Here is a 22,885-nt window from a genome sequence, read left to right on the forward strand (position 1 = left end):
AAACGAGTAGCTCTGGAAGAAACCTTGGCCCCAAGCATGGTGAACTCAGTGTATAAATCTTCAGGAAAATGAACTTCCTGACTCTAGATTTCTTCCGCTGGAAATAGAAAAATTAGAATTCAGCAGATATCTATCTGCTGTATGCTGTATATAATCTTTGCATGCTGTTATTAGGCAAACAATTGTAAGAATCTGGTTCCCACCTCCTTTATAAAGTGGACTGGAAGACATGAGAGTGCATGTGGGCTCAGTACGTGGAGCTCAAATATGAAAAACGGTCTCCATCAAATTCATGAAAACATTAGCCAGTTTTGACAAGGATAACTCTGTTTTAATATAATTTCCAAAAGAAAGGCCTTTTTTTTTTTTGGTCTTTTGTCTTTTTAGGGTCACACCCTCGACATATGGAGGTTCCCAGGCTAGGGGTCGAATCAGCTGCTGGCCTATGCCACAGCCACAGCCAAGCCAGATCTGAGCCTCATCTGCGACCTACAGTCACAGCTTACAGCAACACCGGATCCTTAACCCACTGAGTGAGGCCAGAGATCGAAACCGTGTCCTCATGGATACTAGTCAGATTTGTTTCCACTGAGCCACGATGGGAACTCCCAAAAGAAAGGCTTTAACTTTATCATTGGGTCAAATGAAAACTCACCACTAGATGGTTCCCGTCCTTCCTCTCAGGATGGTGAGTCTGGTGGTCCAGGATGGTGCAAGTGTCTTAATCAATGTCACCAGCTCCTCAGATATCCACCTGTTAAGGATGACTGACCAAAAAAATTTAAATACTGCCTTTGGACCCAGGGTCCGTTATCATCACTAGGATATGCTTCAGGCATAAGTTTGTAAGCACTGTTGTTTACAACACCCCCAAAATAAGAATCCAAAAGGCCATAGCCATGCCAGGCTTTGGCAGGATATTTCACTTAACAAGGGAGGTTTAGGTCTCAAAGGGACACATTCTTTGTACACCATGAGGATGACTTATTATTATTTTTTTTTCTTTTTAGGGCTGTACCTATGGCATATGGAAGTTATCAGGCTAGGGGTCAAATCAGACCTGCAGCTGTCGGCCTAAACGACAACCACAGCAACGCAGGATCCAAGCTGCATCTGCAGCCTACACCACAGCTCATGGCAATGCTGGATCCTTAATCCACTGAGCGAGGCCAGGGATGAAACCCGCATCCTCATGGACACTGTGTTGGGTTCTTAACCCACTGAGCCACAGTGGAATTCCACAAGGATGGCTGAAAGCAGAAAATGTTAATAAAACCAGTAGAAAAGGGGTCAAAGATCTCAAAGTGAAGGTGGATCTGATGGTGTGGAATCTTACCAAGATGCTGCTTTTCTTTCCATAAAGGAAAAGCTAAAATGGAAATCTTCCCATTTGAACTTCAAACTAGTTTTAAATACTTTAGGGGAAAAAAATCTACACACACAACAAACCTCCCACTTAGACACCCTCCCACTGGCTGGTAATTCTCTCTGAATGGTTCGTGGGTGGCACCCCGGCAGCCAGGACATCATTGTGCTACTCTCCCTGTCTCTGGGGACATTCAAAATACGCACGTATGACGGCAGGACTCATCTTTGTGGGATCCTTTCCCTCCAAGTGGCGACTTAGAGACACTGTGAGGTGGAATTACTCTGGAGGAACCCAGAAATGCAAACATTTATGGAATTACTAGGCACAAATTACTTGGCAAGGCAAATTGGAGCAATTAGCCAACCTTTGTGACGAAGGAATGTTGAGCGTGAAACAACTTGAGAACGGAATAAAAATGGACCTATTATTCCTTGACTCAATTAAGTGCACATAATATAATTCAATATGCTTTTGCCAAACCATATATTTATCTGTGCTGTGTGAGCATGAGGGTGAGGGTGGGGCTGCTTCTAAGAGCGATCCATTCACACCAGCCTAGCTCCTCCCCCACCTTGGAAGGGAAGGAACTAGTGGTTCCTTCAAACTGGATGAGAACGAGCCCCGTTGCATAATATCTTGTACACAAGAAAAATGATGCCAGTGACACTGAGTTCCTTTTTGTAATGGTTACAGATTTCTATAGGAATTAGTGATGCAGAAACAATGTGTGACTTTTTTTCCTCCCTCCAGATAAGCCCAAATTATAGACGTACTCTTCTCTGTATTCGCCCAGATGGTAAACTAGACTCATCGGTTGGAAAGGAGCTTTAAAATTGGCTCACAGTTAGCATTTCTGTTCTACTCAAATAAAAATATCAAGAGGCCTGTCAATAATTTTATACTTCCAAGGACCAGGAAACCCTTTTCTACTTTGTCTATCCATGTTGTTTAAAAAATGTAACCCACGTGGCTATCATTAAGGACCATCATCTAGGGGATGAATAAATAACCTGTGACTCGGGGCCACCATCAGAGCTTGAAGGGACTGATGATGGGTGATCTGAGACACACTTCTCCCCTGCAGGTCTGGCAGACCCTCATCTTCGGACTCCTTGTCCAGGCCTGGCCCCCAAATCTCTCAGTTTCGAGTATGTGCCCAAAATGGCACCAGAGAGCTGGCCGCAGGCTGCACGGCCATCCCAGCCCCACCTCGTAGTTCAAAAGAGACTTCTTTTTGGAATTACTTTCTTCTGTCACCTCTTACTCTGTCTCTTTTGACCTCTACATTTTTTTTTTTCTTTGAGAGTCATCTTTGCTATAATGCAAATACTTGCTTTTATTCCACAAACACATTTTTCTGATTCCTGGAATATACTAGTTGGCAGTGTCTTGGCATTTATGTGTATAAAATTTCAACTTTGAATATTTTCTATGTTAGGACTCTCTTTTTTGGGGGGGGGTAACTGCTAAATTTTGAAATAATTTCAGAATTTCCAAAAAGCTGCATGAATCGCACAAAGAATTCCTCCATAGCCTTTACCCAGATTCTCCAGTGGTTAACATTTCCCCACTTGCTTCATCATTCCATCTCTGTGTAGATACAGATTTTCTGGGTTTTTTGTCTGAGCCATTTGAGAGGAAGCTGTAGCATGATGTCTCTTTACTCCTCCATCCTGCCGTGTGTCTCTTACTATGAAAAGTATTGCACTTCAGTGCTGAAAAAGGAAAAAGCAGATAAGCAAAAAGAAGGAAAGTAAAATCCATCTGGAATCTTGCTACCCAGAAATAAACATTTTGCTGGATATTCTTTCAGTCCTTTTCTTTGCATCTATTCGAATTTTTCACCCAAATGTGACACTCTACATACACTGTTAAGCCCGGCTGTTAGAGGCTACATAGCACAGCAGGAGAGCCCTGGTTCTGGAGTCAGCCTGGGCTCCAGTCCTGGGGGTACCACTTACTATCTGGATTCACTTCCTGTGGCTGCTGGAACAAATGACCACAAATGAGGTGGCTTAAAACATCAGACATTTATTCTTGCCTCGTTCAACAGGCCAGAAGTCTGAAATCGAAGTGTCAGCAGGGCTGGTTCCTCCTGGAGCTCTGAGGGAGAATCTGTCCCCAGCTTTGCGTGGTTGCCAGCAACCCTTGGTCTCCTTCAGCGTGTGGACACCTCCATCCCTGCCCCTACCCTCACATGGACTCTATCCCGTGTCTGTGCGTCTCAGATCACTCTCTTTTCTCATGTAAGTATACCAGGGTGATCTCATCTTTAGATCCTTTGTGACCTTTTCAAAGACCTTATTTCTAAATAAGGTCACATTCTGAGGTTCCAAGTGGACATGAATTTGGCTGGGGGGATGGGGGCGCAGGGACACTATTTCTCTCACTACATTAGCACTATGTTCATGGATAAGGAATACTTCACCTCTCTGGGTGCAAGTTCCTGGGGTGTTTTAAGGACTAAATGTGATAGCAGACATAAAGCTAAGGCACAATACCTAGGACATTGTAAGTATTCAATAATTGCTAGTTATATATTATGACAAAAATATGATTATAACAGTTTATTCAGAATAACCTTTTGGCTATTTAGATATTTTTTTCCTTTTTTGGTTATTATAGGAAGACTCTTAATAAATATCCTTGTGACTTTATTTTATTTTGGCCACGACCCTGGCATGCATAAATTCCCAGGCTAGGGATTGAACCCACGCCACAGCGGTAACAACACTGGATCCTTAACCTACTGAGCCACCAGGGAACTCTACTTGTGAGTTTGTTTTTGTGCAAATAATTCTACAGGTAGTTGTGGGTTTTGTTTTTGTTTTTTGTTTTTTTTTGATGTGTTTGTGGGAGAAGGTGAGCTTGATGTCTTACTCCTCTGCCATCTTGATCCCTCCAGCATGAGTTTGTTTTTGAAAAATTTTTTTTACATGTTCATGATTATTGCCTTAGCCGAAATTATTCATGGTTCACAAAATTCTAAGGCTTTCTGTGTCACGGTTCCTTTCTTGGACTGCGTGGTGTTATGATTGATTTCCATCATCCATTTGGGGAAATCGTCTTTTTGCACAGCTGTCTGGAGACTTATCTTAGTTTTTCCCAAATTACCATTCCTGGAGATACACACCATGAGGGAGATGGGACAATGCTGGTGCGTTTGTTCACAAGTGGGTCTCCAGCAGGGCCTGGGAGGGAGTGGAGCACAGTGGGATGGGGGTCCCGGGGCCAGGGCTGGGTGGGGGAGGGGAGGTTCTACATCGCAAGCTCAGTCACTGGATTCTGCAAAGCAGTTTTGAACACTCAGGTAGACGGTAAACCACAGCAACCGTGGCAGGAAAACAGCCCACCGCAAATAAAAGCCTGAAGCTCCAGCTGACACATCTTAATGAGAAATTGCTCAGCAGTTCAAACATTCTGGCTCAAAGCCCTCACCGCATGTTGAGGGACGGAGAAGCCATTTTTCCGGGGCAACCCTCCGGCCACAGGTGAGTCCAGCTCCTCCCTCCACCTCCTCCTGGGCACAGAAGTGAGCTCGGAGGGGCAGGAAACAGAAAGGGCCTAGGCACCTGCTGCAGCCAGAGTGCTGGGTTTCCAATTTTAACCCTGCTCTTTATTATGTCAGAACACAGAGTGAGCCACACAGATGCACCTGCAAACCAGGTGAGAAATGAGGAGATGCACGGCTGTCCACTGAGGCGCTGGCATTTGACAGTCTCCCCCGGAGCAAAAACACAAGCCTTTAGTCAGCTTCTTTTGACCACAGTTAGAAAATATCACCAGGGCAGGTGACCACAAATGGTATTTAAAAACAGCTTGAGGGTTTGAGGGGGACTAAGTCTGAGAACTACTCCCCCCACCACACACATGCAGGCCCAGCTTTTTTTCTTTTGATTGACATTCTTTTTTTTTTTTTTAAATAACGTTTGAACTAGTTCTCAAAAGTCATGAATTTGAAGGTGAGTGGGTCTAGCTGAAACATCTATATTTAGCTTTGCAACGGGCTTGTGAAAATTTGTTTTTATTTTGATTGTTGTGGGTTTGCACCCCTGGAGTTTCGTTTTGACTTTTCGGGTTAAATGAGTTTCAAAATGAAACTCATCCAATTGTCAAATTTTCCCCCTCGTTTTACTTTAAAAACTGGAGCCTCTCTTATTCCAGAGGTTCTGGCTCTTAGTTTTTCTTCAGAATTCCTCTCTTCTCCCTCCCAGTAGCAAGCTATCACCCACCTGCTTTGTGTTTACCGCCTCTTTTCTCTTCTTTTAATACCTTTAAAACAAAGAGCGGAGGCCAAGGGAACGCCCTTGGCTGAGGTGTCAAAAAAGCTGAGCTCATATTCTTGCTCTTGGGTGGCGAAGCAAATTTGGTCAGATCTGGGCTGGTGTCCCCTGGAGAAATAGGATGCAAATAAAATCTCTTCTCTCTGTTTTAGGGGGCTGTGACCAAAAATCCAAGTTGAACTTGACTGTCCATGAAGGAACAATATTCCTCCTAAGTAAAAGTTGCTGTTATTACATGGATGGATTTGTCACTGAAATGTTTTTTGTAAACATTTGAAGCTGGGCTTTGGAAACTGCAGAGTGAATTGCTGCTACTCCAGAAAGGTCCAGCCTCAGACAGGTACTTGGACTGGTGAAAGAAGAATGAATTCTGAAGCCAACTTGTGAAAAGATAATAAGGCAAATGAGTTGATCAACACTCTAAACCTTCTCTATTGCCATAATTTATTGGGATTACTTTTCTTTTTTTCTTCTTATGGCCATACTGGTGGCATATGGAAGTTCCCAGGCTAGGGGTCGAATTGGGCTGCAGCTGAGGCCTGCACCACAGCCACAGCAATGCTGGATCCTTAACCCACTGAGCAAGGCCAGCAATTGAACGCGCAACCTCATGGTTTCCTAGTCGGATTTGTTTCCACTGAGCCACGATGGGAATTCCTGGGATTACTTTTCTAATGTCTGTTCCACTTTATACAAGATGGTTAATAAGCTCCAGCCATATTCTGCTTATATTCATGTCTTAGCGCTGCTATAAGACATCACCATAAACTGAGTGGCTTTAAGCTCAACACAAGCTTATCATCTTCCAGTCCTGGAGGTCAGAAGTCTCAAAGCGGTTTTCCAGAGCAAAAATCAAGGTGTCAGCAGGGGTGTTGTCTTTCTGGAGGATCCAGAGGAGAATCTGTTTCTTGCCTTTTCCAGTTTCTGAAGGCTGCCTGCATTCCTTGCTTCATGACCATGCGTCACCGTGCCGCTCATAAGAACCTGGTTCACCTGCATGATCCAGGATGATCTATCTCCCCATCTCAGCCTCCTTAATGTCATCATATCTGAAAAGTCCCTTTTGCCATGGAAGGTGGTGACATACGCAAGGTTCCAGGGATGTTGGCACTTTGGCAGGCCATGAGTGAGCCTGCCACAAGCCACAAAAGGAGGGACCAAATGTCCCAGTTTACTGTTGATCCCAGTACTTAGCACACACCCACATCACAGAAAGCACTTGATTACTAGGTACAGAATGAATGCAAGCTCGAGATCACGCCTGCTCTTAGCACGTGCACTCATCAGATGCTTATTAAGCACCTTCTATGAGCCAGACCTACAGGGTGTGGAGCCGTCCTGGAGCACGCAGGCAGCCCAGGCGAAGATGGAAAGGAGCATGCATTTAAGCCCTGGGTGTCCGCAGCCCAGGGAGCAAAGGCACTGAGGCAAGGCTGTTTGTCCTCTTGCACTTTCTTCCTTTAATTACTGGCTGCTGTTGCATCTAAGAATTCTTTGAACATATCCCCTTGGCAAATATGATTAATTATATTCAGATTTATTTCTTTATTTCTAGTTTTCTCCCCCCCTGGGTACTCTTCTGATATGTTAAGGAGTTTCTACTGAGCATTATTAAAAGAATCAATGATTAAGTCTCCGCAGAACCTCCGCATCCCCACCGTGTGCCCCACAAAAACCTCAGGTGGCTCAAAGGAAGTCTGAAGTGCAGTTCAGGAACACAAGAAATTAAAGGGGCTTCCTGAGCCAGCCTGGGAGTCTGATCACTTTGATTTGATGTGTCAGTGTGCTTTGGATTTCAAATAGGGCTCATGTACATATAACCTTTCAGGATAAGCCTGTTAGCAAGTTATGGCCTGCTGGCTTCTGCACCACCATCGAGATACAGAATACCTTGTGGTTTAAAGCCATTCTCCACCAGGTCTTCTGGGCTTTGGAAGGGCTGTGACAAGGCAGGTCTTCTAAGGAGCCAAGCCCCAGACTCCAGTCTACCCCAGACTTGGGTTTTTGTTTTTTTTTTGTTTTTTTTTTTTTGCATTTCTCCCCTTTTCCCTTATCTCTCTCCATGCCTCCACCTCCTCCCACCCCCCCCCACCCCCAGTCTGAAACGAGTACTCTTTGCCTAGAGGATGAGCAGTCAGCTTGGAGGAGGAGGTCAGCGGGAGGCTGCAGACAGAGAATTCCAGATCTGTGGCAGCCAGGAAGAGCAGAGGTGGGACATACCAGCTGCTGGTTAGTCATGTCTACACAGAGGTCACTTCAAAGGTCAAGGCTATCTGCTCTTTGCAAACCCACATTCCCCCCACACCCCCAAGTACACCAGGCACTTGCAGAAATCTTTACTCACCCATTTCTTAAAGGTGGATGTGTCCTCCCAGAGTCTGAAGGGATGTATGTCTCTGTTGTTCAAACGGCATGAGTTAAATTGTGAACACATTTGACCCACGTTTAGTCTTGAAAGCCTTTCCTCTACAAATTCTCATGTCCTATTAGCTGATTGCGCTCCTGAGCACGAATGATTCTGTTTTGCTGCCCTTTTGGTGGTGGATGTTGGAAAAAAATACAGAGTGTTAATCCCACACACCTGCTTTCAATTCTGCCCATGTGGGTTTGGAGTAGGAGGTCTGTTCACGCTGAATCTCTCTACACAATTTTCAAAAACCTGCATTTTTCCATGCTAACACATCTCCGCTTGTCAGCACCCAATTGGGTTCACACGCACACACACTCACACATACACACATACTCGTGTTTACACTACACCATTTATTTTCTCAGAGGGGTCAGCGAGTGTGAGCCAGGATGACCACTAGATGGCAGTATGTAAAACACTCCTGATGTGCTCAGGGGACCAAAGTTTGAGGACCACCCAGAGCTGGGGTTCCCAGATTTTAATCTGTAAAACTTTTTATAAAGAAAAGAAAAGAGGTAGATGCAAACCCGTACATTTAGAATGGATAAGCAATGGGGTCCCTACAGCAGAGGGAACTATCCAATCTTTGAAATTACAACATGATGGAGGATAGTATGAAAAAAAAGAATGTATATCTATGACTGGGTTACTTTGCTGTACGGCAGAAATCGAAGGAACACTGTAAATCAATTATTCTTTAATAATTTTTTTAAATTAAGAAAATAAAAGAAAAGGGGGAGCACTCCATCGGTTTGTCAAGTTTTTACTGTTCCAGGGACCATTATTAAGATATAAATCAACTTCCACTGCTTCCTAAGAGAAACATTTTAATCATAAAAAATAGGAAGGGAAGAATCTCAAAAGTAGGGATTATCTTCTAAATGTAATAAATGTTGTTTTCTGAAAAATACTGTTCTTGTGTTCTCATTTTCATGCAGACCAGTGGAAGAGTCATCATGATCAAGCCTTTGGGAAATAAACCTCGAGGAAAATGCTTGCACTTTCATACAGCCTAACTGACTCTAAGATTGATGTAGGGTTTCCATCCCGAGACACAAAGGAGAAGCAGGGATTGCCATTTTATCAAACTGGCTTTGACAAAATGCACTAGGAAGCACAAACACACAAGATACTCCCCCCCCTCCCCCCGTACTGGCTGCATCGCTGTTGAACTACCTGCCTCGTTGCCTGGACTACCTCTTCTGGATGGGCCTGTCAAACTGAACCTCAGCAGAGCTAGGCCTGGGGGGACTTCCCACCCGCCTCAGCCAGGTGAGCATCTTGGCATCTTGCTCTACCTCACCAAAGAATCTGCACTAGGGAGTTCCCATTGTGGCTCAGCAGGTTAAGAACCCAACTAGTATTCATGAGGATGCAGGTTTGATCCCTGGCCTCGCTCAGTGGGTTAAGGATGTGAGCTGTGGTGTGGGTCACAGATGAGGCTCGGATCCCATGTTGCTGTGGCTGTGGCTGTGGCGTGGGCTGGCAGCTGCAGCTCCAATTCAACCCCTAGCCAGAACATCCATATGCCACAGGTACAGCCCTAAAAAGCAAACACACACACACATACACACACACACACACAAGAATATGCACTAGGACACTGGGACCCATCTCAGCCCCCTTCTGTGGCAGCACTGGGGTAATAAGACACTATTCATGGTCAAAGAATGTGCTAACTACTCACAGAGTGACACAAATAGTAGCCTTTCAATCAGAGAAACCCTCACTCCAATTCCATGGCTTGAGCAAGTCACTTCAGCGCTCTAATCCTCAGTCTCCTCATTCGAAGACCGGGATCATGATAACATATACCCCTGTTAGCCTTTGTTAGAGAAAAAAAGGTCATGTATATTAAGTGTAAACATAGTGCTTTCTCTGTGCTCAATATACATTAACTCATATTAATAAAATAATTTTAGTGCAGGACGTTCCTTTCTAGAGGGAGGCAGGCTGGGCCACTCCCCAGAGATGCTCTTCTTTGCGATGAGAATGTGATACACTGTATTTGGGGAGAAGTCAGCTCACCACATCCTTTGAGTCTCGGATTTCCTATTAACAGCACTTACTCTGTAACCGGTCACAACACTGAAAGTGACCAGGATGTTACACAGCCTGAAGATTTGTTTTTGAGGTACAGAGCAGGAGATGTGGAATTTTCCTTCTAGAGCTGGGGCAGCCCTGCTTACTCAGAAGAATGATGATTCCTGGGTATTCCTAGGGTGGGCAGCCCCATTAAGCATCTCCTTCATTCACTTTTCTACTTAATTCAGCAGAAGGTCCCACAGCAGGCATCTCTACACAGTCATAGAAGCCTCTGACGAGGTTGGATGGAGAGCACAGAGAAAACTCCAGATAATCAGACACACTGAAACTGCTACCACGACACTGGAGTTGCAGGATGACTCACCCTGGGCTGCTGCAGGAAACTCCTCTGGTCGCTGCCCTGGATCCTCAACTGTAAGGGGTCCCTGGAAAGCTGTGCTTGGACTGCCACCTAGTGGTTACAAAAAGCAAGACTCGGTCTGGGCAGGATTCTGCTTCCCCACAGTCACACCCACCAGTTATCACCCAGAATCAGCATCTCCTCAAAGAAATTTTAGAAGATGAACATTTTATTCACAGATTCACAACCTAATTCCCTATTTTAATTTGGTTTAATTATATAATCCACCTAATACACTGAAACACTGAGATTCAAGGTAGGGGCAAAAGCACCAGCCTAGGGAGTCTAAAGGCTGAGTCACTAGCTCACTGTTCAACTTCGGGAAAGTGGCTTGAACCTTCCATTTTCTCTTAGGAAAATGGACATTAACAATATGCAGAGTTTAGGTGGCTGTGAGGTCTGTGCATGAAGCCCCTTTATAAACTGTATGATGTTCTCCCCTTTCTAACTTCCTGCTCCTGTTTCTCTGGGATTCTGCACCCTGATGTCCACACCCACCCTTCAGTTAAACCAGTCAGCCAAACCCCTGTCCCCCTTCCCCGGGAAGCGGAGGCCTCCTCTCCCTTTGTAGTGCTGGAAATAGAACACAGAAACCAAACCAAACCAAAACAAAACAAAAACAACAGCAAAAAAAGGAAAGATCCAGCCCAGGATGTGCTCATAGAACAGTTAACAATGAAAAGAGTCAAGGGAGACTTCTGCCATCGACAGCCTGCACTCACCAGGAGAAAATTCACTCAGAGGACAAAACACTGCGGCAGGTCGTCACCAGACTGGCGGTGCTGAGGCTGCACCTAGTGACGGCACCCCACACGGAGACAGAGGGATCTGCTTGTTCCTCAGCCTCAGCCCTGGCCCTGGGCCCTCCTGCCTGAACTGGGTGGAGGTGTCCTCAGAACAACTTCCTGCCCTGCTCAGGGCCCCTCTGATCTCTGGAATTCACCAGGGATCCCACATTCCACACGCAGGTCTGGGCTCCCGCAGCGCAGGCCCCGCCCCTCGTCTCTGTGGGGCTGATTGCCGCTCACTGGGTGTCCCGCGTCCCCAGCTGACTCACAGAGATTTCCAACCTTGCATGATGATGCACCCATATCTGTAACTTCATTTTAAGCACACACCTCACTATGAATGTTTATTTCCATAGACAGATGCACTCCTGTATTAATATACAGTGTATGCTCTAGACATTTCAAAGGATGAGAAATTAAAATATAATGCATGTATGCATGTAACGCCTATGCCCGCAAGTAGGTGTGGCCCCTTTTGGGCCTGGGCCCTTTCTCTGGCTGGTTAGAGCTGTGGTTGGGGCACATGGAGCTTGTATGGGGACCCTCTCCTGAAGCCCACCATGGATTCAGAGACAGAGGTGATGTTTGCTAGGAGGGGAGTCAAGTGTGAGGAAGAAGCATGATTCTCTTCTCAAATCACACCTTCCTCCTGGGCGTCTGAGAAGCCAACAGCCACACGTCAGGAGAACCTGGGACGCAGAGGCCACTAGCTTTCTTATCCTGTGTTATAGGATCTTGCGATTCTCTGAGACGACTCCTGCCATGATTTTCTGAAGAAGAGAGGAGCAGTTCTCCAGCAGCTCTACGGGTTCCTATATGTACATTGTACCATTCCATCCCCAAAGCCATCCTGAGGGACAGGCGTGTGTTCCCTGCTGCAGAAGGAAGCTGAGGCCAGGAGAGGATAAGTCATGCTCTCAGGCCATCTGTCTCCTCAGAAGTAGAGTCTGCCTATTTGTAAAGTCTCAGACTAAGCCCGCAGTACGAGGTAGGGCCTGGCTATGCATGAACATGGAACTGGACATCCTTGGCCCAAACTCCACCGGCAGTAGAGAGGACTCTTCTTACAGTGTCCTCTATCTTAAAAGCAAAGATTTGTTCTGTACTTAGTCTCCTGTGGTTTTCCATGTGGCTGGCTATAAGGGTCATTACTAAGGCTCGTCTACTCCCCATCTTCCCCACTAATCTACTATCATAAGAACTAGAGGTTCCCACCTTTAGATTTTATTTTTTTATGTTATTTATTTATTTCTTCTTTTTATAGCCACACCTGCAGCATATGGAAGTTCTCCGGGCCAAGGGTAAAATTGGAGCTGCAGCTGCCGGCCTTCGCCACAACACCAGATCGGAGCTGCATCTGCAACCTACACCACAGCTTGAGGCAACGCCGGATCCTGAACCCACTGGATGAGGCCAGGGATCAAACCTGCATCCTCACAGAGACAGTGTTGGGTCCTTAACCCATTGAGCCACAATGGGAACTCCTAGCTTTTGTTTTATCTAGTGATGCAAGAGGTGGAAGAGATAATCTACCTTCTGGTCCAACACTGTAGCCACTAGCCACATGTGGCTACCTATATTTAAACTAATTAAAATTAAATAAGAAATTTTAAAAGAAGATTTCTCTCTGGCACTAGCCATATTTCAAAGGTTTAATGGCCACCTGTGGCTAGTGGCTAACATATTTAAAGTACAGAAGTCAAACATTTCCGTTCTCTCAGAAATTTCTGTCCGATGGTACTGGTAGACAGAAGCATTGATTTTAAAACAAGCAAGAGATTAAATGCTTCGCTTAAGGTCTGTGGCAGAAGTATGAAGGAAACCCAGTTTTGAAAGCTAGTCTTCTCGTTACTACACTGGGGGAGGTGTCATTTAAAAATGCCCAGGGGAGGAGTTCCCATTGTGGCACAGTGCTCACGAATCTGACTAGTATCCATGAAGACGTGGGTTCAATCCCTGGCCTTGCTCAGTGGGTTAAGGATCTGGTGTTGCTGTGAGCTCTGGTATAAGTTGCAGATTCAGCTTGGATCTGATGTTGCTGTGGCTGTGGCTTAGGACAGCAGCTGTAGCTCCGATTCGATGCCTAGCCTGGGAACTTCCATATTCTATGGGTGCAGCCCTAAAATAAATAAGTAGATACATACATACATAAATAAATACATAAATAAAATGCCAAGGAAGAGGTTTCTCAATGGAGTGTTAATACCCATCATCACAAGTTAACATATAGGACCATCTAGTCCTCCCTGGAAGAAGCCAGGTTGGGCAGTGTGGGCAGCCAGGAGGAATCACAGGAGAAGAGTTTCCATCGTGACTCAGGGCATGGGTCAGGCAAGCCTAAAGGTAGGGCAAGTGTGTCATCCATGTCTGTCTTGCCAGCCCTGGACCAGAGCTGGGACTCCATTGTGCCAAGAGAAACAGGGAGCCAGGGGTAGCCCAAGTGGCTGGAGATCAAGCAAAGGACAGTTAGGGAAGACTGGGAACTCTAACCAAGATCTTCAGCAGGAGCAGGGTGTCTCCCTGCTGGCTTGTCGCCGTCTTGTCTGGGCCCTCCAGATTTATGCTCTGCTTACTGGGCTCTACCACACCATTCTGGAGCTATTGAACTTTGCCTTAGTTCATGTCATAGGAACCTTGGTAATGAATTTCAACGCATTGTGAAAACACAGATGAGGCATAGGTTAAAAGTTTAGTTTTGTTTTCAGCAGCTGTAGAGCTGAACCGTGGAAGGAGGGTAGGATGGGAATTCAGAAGACTTGGGTATAATAATAATCTCCAGCACTCTTTGATCTTAGGCATCTCACTTAGCCTCAGTATGCTTAATCTGTGAAATGGATCAACAGTAAGGATTTCTTAGCAGGATTGTTGAGGAGATCCCATAAGGTAATATTCTAGGCAGTTTTCTGCAGAGCAGAGAGCCCTGTCTGGGTGTTGATTAGTTATGATCTTTACTATTGTTCCCTCACTTGGCGCCTCTTCCATAGCAGTTAGGGTGCAGAATTCTGGGTGCCACATTACCTTAGGTTTACCAGATGTACGTGTTTCCCCCCAAGATGTATTGTGTTTTTTAAACCATCAATGGAGCTACCTAATACCCTTATTTGAAGATGATGTAGTCTCAATGTCTGTGGTTTTGTGAGCCAGGAAAGAATAGTTTAATGGTTCAATTAGCTCCTTGAGGAGATACGCGGTGCTTGAGATATGCCAAATAAGCAGCATGCAACCTCTGTGGGGGGACGAGAAGTCAGACGACTTCTTGTGAAGACACAGCTTCCTGCAGAGCCAGATGTAGTTCGCATTTTCCTCTTGCTTTTTCCCAATAGCTGTGCTCAGGGGGGATAAACTTTACTTAACCTAATTAATTTTAATCACAGCTTTCAAATCTCATACTGTGAAAAGAATTACAAATTGGAATACATTAATAGAAGCCATAGTTTATGCTGTAAGCTAATCATGAAATGTGCATTTACATTTTCTGCATGAGTTTGCAATTACCATTAAAATAAAATTCCGTTATGTCCTTTTAAATTACCAAAATGTGAAGAGCAGATTGAGTCAGGCCCATTTTTGTGCTAAATTACCAGAAGATTGTCTAAATTTCCAAGAATCAGACAGCTTCCTCCATTTGAGTTGCAGCGAGGAATGATTTCTAGTCATCTGCTCCAAGCTATTTCCATTTTTAAATAATAGTCTTTTAAACTAATTGCACAAATGTCTCACCTTCTTTAACAAGTATTCCTTTGAGTTTAGTACAGAGGAAAAATAATATATGTGTTTGTATATATATATATATATGTATATACATGCATACATATGTGTACATACATGTTAGGTATGTTTAGATCTATACATGTAATTTCGCTTTTAGGTTTCATGTGCACTTTTATTTTATGGATGTAAGTAGATGTTACCTGGCTCCTCAGAGAATCTGAGGCATCTCACATCTAAACTTAGAGGAAACAGAGGATGTAATAATAATAACATTAATAAAGAATTCATTCCCAAACTAGAATAGAACAGCAAGGCGTCTGTGCAGTATTATCACGGCTCCTCTGCACGTAGGCCTCATGCTTTTTACCTCTTTGCTCTCATGGCATCTCTCTTGGTCCTGAGGCCGCAGCACAGGTACGATCGTCTCCATTCTGCAGGTGAGGAGAGTGCATCTTTCAAACCCAGGGGCTCTTTCTACAGGAAAGCTCCTGGCATTGGGAAAGAGGATTTTTGAACTCTGATGGCCCAACGAAGAGGAACCAGGGACCATAAGCAATGACCACAGACAAACAGCATCCTGATATCTGAATATCAGTGCCTGCAAAATGTGGTCGGGTGAACGCTCCTCTCTAATACAGTATGAAGCTTCAGCGGGTTTGTTCAGTGACCTGGCTGGACTCATTTAGACTTGGGTTTCCTGGGAATATTTCACATCTAATTATGCCTGAGAATGTTCTTAGTATATTGCTGGCTGGTTCTCTAGCAATGGACAGAAACAACTCCCACCACAATAATTCCAGTGATAGCAGCTACCAATTATTGATTGTTCACTATGTTCAGGACACTTCGTCAGATGATAACCCTTCCCATTCAGGGTTCTATCCTCTTTTTCCCAGGTGCATATTCCATTTCTGCCAAAATTTCTACCCAAGATGGCTTTAAGAGGCCCACTAATCAGTTTCTCTCTCTCTGCGCATACCGAGACCACAAGGGCATGTGGAGCCCTGGCTGGCCTACCTGGAGGCAGGTCTCCTTCAGGACCAGGAGGGCCAGGCCACTTTATCCAAGGGTGGTCCAGTTCCAGACAGTTAATTTTAATCACAACTTTCAAATCTCATACTGCGCATTTCTCTTGTCCTACTTCCTCCTGACCTGACACTCATGGCTGATGTCACTCGCTTTTGGATTCAGGTATGGAAAGCACCTTAGGTCTAGGCACAGGATCTCATCCATCATTACAAGGGAGGTGGACAGAGTATGGTCCCTCGAAGACCTGGGCTTTCGCATCCTGCAGTCCTGGGTGTGTACGGTGTCTCCACTGCGTGCCTGCAGGAGGTCGGGTGATTCACTGAACTTTTTCATCTGTTAGTGGGGGGTTACAGTCTGCTTTGCATGGCCTTTGGGTGATGCCGAGTGTGACGTCAGTTTAAAGCATGAAAACAAGTCCCTGGTACGTGGTCCGTGCTCAGGACCCTGACTCTGAAGTTCTGCTTAAGCTCCTGCCTCCTTTTCTTGTGTCCCTAAGTGTCTGATTAACTCCTGTTACAGGCACTATCTTGGCCTATTTTTCTGAGCTAGTGCCAGCCCCGTGCCACCATCTCTGCCTCCTTTCTCCCCTCTTCCACCCCTCCATTATAGGTCTGTAGAGCCAGCAGCCCTCTTGGACCAGAGGGCCTGGGCTTCTGCTGGATGGGGCCCTATTCCCCGGGTGCAGAGAGGATCCAAATCCGCCCTCTGGAGGTCTCTGCACTGAGCTGAGGGCAGTGAGCCCACTATGGCCTGTCTAGGTTGGCAGGCCACCAAGGCTGGGCATCAAGTGCTTTCGATCTTGCTCTTCAAAGTGTGGTCCTTGGACCAGCAGCATTGGCCTCACCTGGGAGCTGGTTGGAAATGTACAATCCTGGCCACTGTGTCAGAATCTGCATCTTGACAAGATCTCCAGTGATTCATATGGACATTAAGGCTTGAGAAGCCCTGGATTAGGGCCCCAAATCACCTCTGCAGGAGAACTTGGGCTATTCTTTCCAGGGTCAGCGCTGGTGTCTGCAAAGTCTCTGACAGGTGTGTGTTCAAAACATGTATTAAAGTCAGATTTACTCTTGAAGGACTGGTTTTTTTTCTTCTTTCTATGTTGTTTAAAGCCAACTTTTGCATCCTTTTCCCTGAGACCCACAGATAATATACGATGCTGCCAGCTTGCTTCAGGTTAACTTGCCTGTCCCCATGCCATTCAGGAAAGTCTCCTAGACTGTTACCCCCTCCAGCCCTTTCCTATTATGGAAACAATCTCACACGTGTGTGCCCATACACGTGTGTGCGCATGCACGCATACACACACACACACACAGATGCATCCATGTACATCACACACACCAGAGGCCATGCCATTTCCCACCCCCAGACCTGACCTTCTTCTGCTTGGATGTTCTTCATGCCCTCCTTTGATTAGATTTTAGTCATCCTTTAAGTTTCATTTACAGTGTCAGCTTAGCCAGGGCCGGCATTTTGCTCCCACAAGGCCTTACAGAAAATGGCTGTGTGATAGTGTTTCCACTGTCACCACATTGTATTATGAGGCTTTGTTTGTGACTTAATCCTGCCCTGGAAACACCAAACCCAGAGAGGGCAAGGGCCAAGTTAGTTAGTATTTATTCATCTTTGTCTCTCCAACACTCAGCACAATATCAGGCACCTTCTAGATGCCCCCCAAACACTTACTGAATACATGAAGCAGAAAAAAAGCTTAGCTTGTCCTGGTGGCTTGGTGTTTTCTCCTTTGAAGTTTAATCAGAATGAAATGAAATTACTGCAGACTCAAAGCATTTGGGGAAAATTCCATAAAACCTTGCAGCCCAAGTGGAAAAAACAGATCAAAGCAAAATTAGATGGCAATTTGTTTTTTAAAAATTTCTGTGGTGGCATTTTTAATGAGAGAATATTCTTCTCACTGAAATTGGGGATTCCCAGGGAAAGACCTGAGATGTTAGAGTGTCTCCTAACAGTTTTTTTACCAGCTCTTCCAGGCCCTGCTGAGCAGCCTTTGTGAGGATGCAACCAGAAAGACACTCGGCCTTACACAGCTCTCTGCACTTGCCACAATTAAGCCTTTCTCGCCCTGCGGGGTGGGGGTGGGGGTGGGGGTGGGGGAGGCCTGGTGCTGTTGACTGGATTTGATGGCGGAAGAAGCTCTGAGCATAAATGATGTGCTCGATTCTACACAACTGGACCGTTGTGTGCAGACTCCAGAGCTTTGCATCCTCCTCCCATGTCAAGCAGTTTTCCCCCCTTGACCTCAGCATGTGATCCCTTGTTGATAAATACTCTACAACAAACCCAGAGGCTCTTGGTAAGGAGACTGGACCAGTGGCCAGCATCAGTGTTTCTCAGACTTTGGGGTGTCACAGATCTGTCAAATGATTGGAATGAGGTTTAGACTTACCAGCCTTTACTGTGCTAATTAGGAATGCTAAGAAAATCTATGATCAGAATTATGTTATTAAATAAATATTGATTTTTTTTTAAAAAAGAATGATCTCAGAATAAAGCCCAGCTTTTAAAAAATTGGATACATTTAGCTTCATGGAAAACTCACCCCATTGTCCTGATTTTTCTCATTTCACAGCAGGCCAATGAAAATCAGAGATAGTTTAGAGTCGTGTTTGGGAGTTGAGGGCATCGCTGAACTTTAATCACTAAATCCCCGTGTTTTATTGAAACCCCCAAACCAAGCTTTTGTAGCAGAAAACTGATAAGGTCACTGGCAGGTATTGCACACCCAGAATAGCTGCCTGCTTGCTCCTTACACAAGTGTGGCAGAAGGCATAGCTCACTCATGGCATTACTTTTCCAGAGTCAGTGTCATGTCTCTGCTTCATGCTCCTTAAAGAAGATGGAGGACTTGAAAGGCTTGACATAATTTTTGCCTAGTAGTTTTTTGGTAGGATTAGGCTAAGCAAAATCCTACCTGAGGACTTTATCCCATAGCATACCCTACTCTTATTTTTGCTTTGTCTACACAGGAAAAATAAAGATAACTTTATTGAAATTTTGAAATGTGAATTTGGGGGCTTATATGCTTAGGGGAAACTTTTTTTGTCTTTTGTCTTTCTAGGGCAACACCCGCAGCATATGGAGGTTCCCAGGCTAGGGGGTCTAATCGGAGCTGCAGCTGCTGGCCTACACCACAGCCACAGCAACACGGAATCTGAGCTGTGTCTGCGACCCACACCAAAGCTCACAGCAACACCAGATCCTTAGCTCACTGAGCAAGGCCAGGGATTGAACCTGCAACCTCATGGTTTCTAGTCAGATTTGTTTCTGCTGTGCCATGATGGGAACTCCATCTTAGGGGAAATTTTAAAAAACAAACCTAAACTCTATGTATGTGATGAGGGAATTATGGAGTAAAAAATCTAAAAATAATCACTGTGATTGGTTGAAAGAGGGAAATTGTGGATAGGTTTTTGTTTTCCAAATTTTGTTACTGTATTTATATTACTTTTAGAATTTTGTCACTATAAAGACATGAGAACAATTTAAAAATTATATCTTTCCTGACTTTTAGGAATGTCAATGAAATAGCGTAAAAGCACGTAGCAATCTAATCAATGCGTTTGGCAGATGGTAGTTTCTAAGGGGGTTCACAACAGCATCGCCTGTCCCTCAACCCACTGAGGACAGCAAAGCACGCAATGCAACTTCTGAGACTACATTGTAAAAATGCCATGTACTCTGCTCTCTCAGAATGCCGCCCTTGGAATTGAGCTGCCATGCTATGAGGAAGCTCAGAGGAGCAGCCCACGTAGGAGCCCACAGGTAGATGTTCTGGTCAGCAGCTCAAGCGAGGATCCAACATCAACTGCCAGTTAAGTGACAAAAGCCTCCAGATGATTTCGGCTCCAGGCTTTGAGTCTTCCCAGAGGATACCTCAGACACCATGAAGAGACAGCTTTCCCTTCTCTGCCTGGGACAAATTCCCAATCCACAAAACCCCAAATTCTAAGGATAATTAAATGGTAGCATTATACCTTTAAGGTCTGGGGTTTATTCCATTAGAAATACTTGTGTAATATACTTCCTTTAGTAAAAATAAGCAATCAAGTGCAAAAACAAAATCCCTGTGCAAACTGTATATCCAAAACATCTAGGAGTTCCCACTGTGGCTCAGCGGTAATGAACCCGACTAGTATCCAAGAGGACTCGGGTTCCATCCCTGGCCTTGCTTAGTGGGTTAAGGATCTGGAATTGCCATGAGCTGTGGTGTAGGCCACAGACACAGTTCAGATCTGGTGTTGCTATGGCATAGGCTGGCAGCTGCAGCTCTGATTCGACCGCTAGTCTGGGAACCTCCGTATGCCACACAAGAGGCCCTAAAAAACAAAAACAAACAAACAAACAAACAAAATGTATATGCAAAAACCATTCCTGTGTATACATATAAAGATATACTCAACGAAATTTTTTATTGTGCTAAAATATACCTAAAATTTACTATTTTAATGTGTCGTTTTTTTTTTTTTTTGTATTTGCTATTTCTTTGGGCCGCTCTTGCGGCATATGGAGGTTCCCAGGCTAGGGGTTGAATCGGAGCTGGAGCCACCGGCCTACGCCAGAGCCACAGCAACGCGGGATCCGAGCCGCGTCTGCAACCTACACCACAGCTCACGGCAACGCCAGATCGTTAACCCACTGAGCAGGGGTAGGGACCGAAGCGCAACCTCATGGTTCCTAGTCGGATTCGTTAACCACTGCGCCACGACGGGAACTCCTAACGTGTCGTTTTATGGCATTAAGTATATTCACATCATTGTACAATCATCACCATCATCATCTCTGGAATGTCTTCTTCCCAAACTGAAAACTCTGTACCCATTTAATACTAGCTTCCCACTCCCGCCTCCCCTTAGCCCTTGGCAACCATTCTTCTACTCTCTGTTCCTCTGAATTTGACTCCACTAGGTACCCCATGTAAGTGGAATCATACAGTATCATGGCTAGCTTAGATCGCTTAGCATAATGTCCTATAGGTTCAACCGTACTGTAGCATGTGTCAAAATTTCCTTCCTTCTTAAGGCTAAAAAACCTTCCGTTGTGTGGATATACCTCATTTTGTTTATCCGTCCGCTCATCAATGGACTGATTCTACATTTTAGCTATTGGAAATACTGATGCTATGAACGCGGCTGCTCAAATATCTGTTCAAGTCCCCGTTTTCAATCCTTTGGGGTATATACCCAGAAGTGGAATTGCTGGATCATGTGGTAATTCTGTTTGATTTTTTCAAAGAAAGAGCATACTGTTTTCCAAAATGGCTGCACCGTTTAACATCCCCACCATCGTGTGTAAAGTTTCCAATTTCTCCACATCTTTAATACTTATTTATTGTTTTTATTTAAATAATGTTATCCCAGTGGGTGTAAAGTGACATCTCATTGTGATATTTCATTTTTTATTTTCATTTCCCTAATGATTAATGATGTTGAGAATTGTTTCATGTGCTTACTGGTCATGTGTATATCTTTGGAGAAATAGCCATTTAAAGTCCTTTATTTTTTAAATCAGGTTTTTTGGTTTGTATATATTCTTCTAAATGTGTGTATATACACATATACATGTTTTTATACATATATAGAACAGGGCAGAGGCAGAGAAAAGCAGCCAGTGGAGTGTTACCTCAGAGGGAATGTGCTGGTGCTAGAAGACCAGGAAAGGTGAGTTCTCTTTGCCTTTTATGCCATGTATTGGAGGGTTGCACTTGTCATTAGCATGTGTCACTAATTGATTAAAGAAAGAAAAATTAAACTACCAATAAAATGTCATTTTGCTTAAGTGTCTCAAAATATCTGATTTGAGGTTTTTTCAGTAGTACAACCAAGAAAACAACATTGTCTTGAGCTGATCCTCCAAGCTTATTTCATTGGTAAGATTTTAATGAGAAAACTTCCCTTCATTGTTCTAGTCACAGACGCTCAGCCTTCCTTTTTCCACCTCCCCCTTCTCCCTTCTGGAACAAGCTCAGACTAGGAGAGGAGCCTGTCTCTCTTTAAAGAGACTATTTGTTTCCATGGTAACTTGCCTTCTTCATCTTCAGAGTTGTAAACTGGGAAATTCTATTAAAGGCTTATCCAGGCAGTTGCTTTTGAAATGGTGTCTGATATTAGCTGTTTGCTTCATTCACCTTTGCTGCCCAGCAATCTTTTGAATTTGGTGATTCTGTTTCTATCAAGTAGAGGAAGTAAAATGAAACAATATGAAGCTGATTATAACGGGTCTGACTGGCCCTGCTGTACACTCTTGTCAGGTACTGTCCTGCGCTGTCCTGGTGGAGTCCCCTGGTGTCTGTGATTGGTGTAGCCCAGGCCCACCTCTGTACTGATCACTTGCAGTGGAGGCCAGCACGCAGCAGAGCTGCCTGGGGAGGCCCCAGAGGTCAGCTGGAGAAGAAATAGAAACTAGCCCTGTTGTCAAAAGTGACTTGGACTACTAATGGATTTCAGATCTTTGCTATGAGATTCTGATATGGCACATGGGGTTGGTTATACCCATGCTGAGAAAGCAACTGTAGTTCAAATAGGTGCAAATAAAGCAAGTAACCAAATTACCTGAGGCTGGTGATTTAAATTTTTCCTGTAGCATCTATGCTTGCAAAGCTTCATTTACTGATTCTGGGAATGGAAGGTTTGGGGGGTTTTTATTGACTAGTGTCATTTATATGCATGAAATCTATATAATTTTTAATGTCTCTGGATACTCCACTAAATGACATTTAAATGAGTTTATAAACATAGAAAATGCCTTGAAAGCTCTTTTCCTATTCAGGAAATTGAGCTATTTTATTCCCTTTGAAAGCAACTTTGCTTGAGTATATTGAAAAAAAAT

General features: G+C 44.5%; 1 long non-coding RNA gene across 1 annotated transcript; it reads right to left on the reverse strand.

The window, feature by feature from the left end:
- Window positions 1-7,995: 7,995 nt before the first annotated feature.
- Window positions 7,996-11,478, reverse strand: LOC125121030 (uncharacterized). Its single transcript, XR_007133380.1, has 3 exons — window positions 11,231-11,478; window positions 10,473-10,559; window positions 7,996-8,048 (listed from the first exon to the last, which is right to left on the reverse strand). It is a non-coding gene; the product is annotated as an uncharacterized LOC125121030 (long non-coding RNA).
- Between the last annotated feature and the right edge of the window lie 11,407 nt (window positions 11,479-22,885).

Source organism: Phacochoerus africanus, chromosome 2 (genome assembly GCF_016906955.1).
Source record: "Phacochoerus africanus isolate WHEZ1 chromosome 2, ROS_Pafr_v1, whole genome shotgun sequence".
NCBI classification, from domain to species: Eukaryota; Metazoa; Chordata; class Mammalia; order Artiodactyla; family Suidae; genus Phacochoerus; species Phacochoerus africanus.